Below are 2,840 nucleotides of genomic sequence, written 5' to 3'. Positions count from 1 at the left end.
TATTTTACTTTGGGACTACTTAGATATAATTAGCATTACCGACTCCATGCGACTCAAGGTATAATTAATACCTGACTAAACATTCCGGTATCGCATGATGTCGGGGTTACATCCAGACATTTTATCTCATGCATGATCAAAAGACGTAGAAATTCTCATTAAGTATCTAATAGCATCATATGATATTATGCCAAGTACAATCCCAGGAAAATGGAGGAATCAAATCGAAGGAATTCACTATAAATAAAATAGGCATATACTTACAGCAAGTCCTTCTTATAACAGTTTCAGTTTCTAATCAGAAATAAACTAAACAAAATAAAATTACCTAACCAAAAACTATTCCCTCAAGTGGATGCACCAAATTCGGCACTTCTTTGTTTTGCACCTCTTTGTATTAGGTTGTTTCATCCAGATAAACATGCCAAAAAAATTAAACTTTCATTAAACATATTACAAACCTCTGGAAATCCGAGAAAATAAAAACCATTCCATCATTTATTTGCTCTAATATGGCGTTTAAATGAAAACTCAAAGTTAGAAGACATCAAAAAGGAGACATAACAAAAAAAAATCAAAAAAAAATCCATGTCCATACTGCGAAGGTGATAGTATCTTGCAAGCTGATACCCTGAAAATTGAAGAATATATCATAATGAAGAATATATCACAATGAATAAGAGACTGCAATAAATCTTATTATGCCTAAAATACTGTTTAGAAATGTTATACCTGGTGTGGGTTTACTATTTATATTATGAAGCTTCAAAGAAATAATCATCTCATCTTGTTTCATCTCAATGTAATAATCTTAGCTCCTATTTTCGCGGGCATTAATGCCAATACATTACAGTTTCGATGGTACATGCAAAATAAACAATAAATAAAAATAGATCAGACAACGAAAATGCAAAAATCAAGTTAGAAGCCACAGTGGTATGAGAAGATTCATAAAATGCAAAAATCTAAAGGAAAGTCAATAGAATCAAGCTACTTCTAATAGATTTCATACCTACACCAGCAGGAGCAAGATAAATCAACATCAATAGGACAGAGAAGAAGAAGAACTGAAGAAACAACGACTATATTTTTAGGATACCTGCAAAACAAAAATCACGCTAAAAAAAGAAAAAAAAACTTCAAAATATCATCGTGCAAATAGAAAAACCATCTTGAAAATATTTCCGACTTTTCCGAGTTATAATCTGCAGCAAAGCCAAAAAGTCCCGATTTCTTTGGGTGTCAAGTACCTGCAAACCAAAATAACCACCGTCAATAACCACCATCATTTTTTTTTAACAAAATTGATAAACCTTAATATTCAAAACCCTAACCGTGTGTAAAGAAAAAAAAACTATTGGGAGAATGATGAGATTCCATTCTTGTTGCAGCATTTTATATAGAGAGCATCATGCCAAATTTTACAATTATATATAACGACGAAATAGGAAAAAAATTCCCGGTTAAGTTAACAAAATCTCGTACAAAATAGGCGTAATTAATTAGTAATCATGAAATATAGATTATAGAAATCGTTTTAATTATTAATAATTAAATAATACTTTTTAAATAAAGAAAATAATACGTAAATATTTTGTTTACATTTTCTTCGTGTATTAATTATTAATAAAAATAATCAAGAATAGCTAAGTAGCCATGGTGAATTTCCCAGACGAGATCATCCATGACATACTTTCAAGGCTGCCAGTAAAATCTCTCTCACGAAAGTGTTAAGTCGGTATCTTTAAGATAACGAATGAATCAGGTAACAAATCATACAAGGTAAGTGAAAGTGTTAAGTCGGTATCTTTAAGGTTTTCGATTTCCGAAAACCCAGTTATACGAATCACCATGATTTTTTTTTTTAATGATATGCCAGGCTACTGAATCACCATGATTTCTCCTTTGTTTTCTTTTGTGTTTGTTTTTGTTCTTGTTTTTTAATCGTTTAGGAACCCAAACTTGCGGTTTTTCATTCCTCATCGTTTTTGTTTTTGTTTTTGCTTTTTTCCTTTTTTAGGGTTTACGTTTTCTTCTTAGGGTTTTTCTTACGATGCCATCTCTAGGACCACCAGAGTGTCTTCATCACGGTCCCAGAAGATTTCTCCTCCTTCTTCTTCTCAGACTGTTGCGTCCCCGAGCTCTCTTAGTGATTCATCTTCATCTTGTACGGAAGAAACAAAAACAGGTTACTTCCAATGTCCACTCCGGAGTTTCGATGGTTGTCCAAATAGGGTGAATGGTAGGGGTTATCCTAAAGGGTCGATCCTTAAACATCTGCAGGACAGACATCTCGTCTCTGATGCTAGCAAGAACAACTGTAGAGAATTAATCTCTAAGGACTCACAAATTTACCTTGCTTTCGAGAGGGTTCTGCTCCGTTTACGCATGTGGCAATGCATCAGGTGTATGCGGTTTCATGGTTGGAAAATGACCTGTAAAGGTCAGGATGGAGTTGCCCATGGTGATGTTATTGCATACCCTAGCAATGGTTCTTTAGCAGAGTTCCTAATTCACGGTTTGGCAAGGCCTGTTGACGCTGTTTGTGGTAGTGCTAAGTGTGGATTGGATAACTTTGTTGAAGACCGGATTGTTGGAAGTACTTCAGGGGGGATGAAATCCGTGATATTGAGATTGTCTCTCTTTCTCCGGAACTGCTCAATGCAGCCTTCCAAAGGCAGTTCACTACCGTCGCTTCCATTCCCCATAAATGCAGACTCAACTTCTCTCGAGTCTTGAAGGCCTTCCTTGACAAGGTACTGCTCAATCCATCTTGTATGTCTTCTTGGATACAACTTATTCTCCTACCTATATGTACTCTGACCTTATATAGACCTAAG

General features: G+C 34.8%; 1 long non-coding RNA gene across 1 annotated transcript; it reads right to left on the bottom strand.

Annotated features, from left to right (window-relative positions):
- Positions 1-224: 224 nt before the first annotated feature.
- On the bottom strand, positions 225-1,112 carry LOC113317240. The gene is made up of 3 exons (XR_003343359.1): positions 1,013-1,112; positions 733-818; positions 225-631 (listed from the first exon to the last, which is right to left on the bottom strand). It is a non-coding gene; the product is annotated as an uncharacterized LOC113317240 (long non-coding RNA).
- Positions 1,113-2,840: the final 1,728 nt, after the last annotated feature.

This window comes from Papaver somniferum, chromosome 10 (genome assembly GCF_003573695.1).
Source record: "Papaver somniferum cultivar HN1 chromosome 10, ASM357369v1, whole genome shotgun sequence".
Taxonomy (NCBI): domain Eukaryota; kingdom Viridiplantae; phylum Streptophyta; class Magnoliopsida; order Ranunculales; family Papaveraceae; genus Papaver; species Papaver somniferum.
The sequence above is the reverse complement of the archived record's forward strand: the minus strand, read 5'-3'. Positions and strand labels throughout refer to the sequence as shown.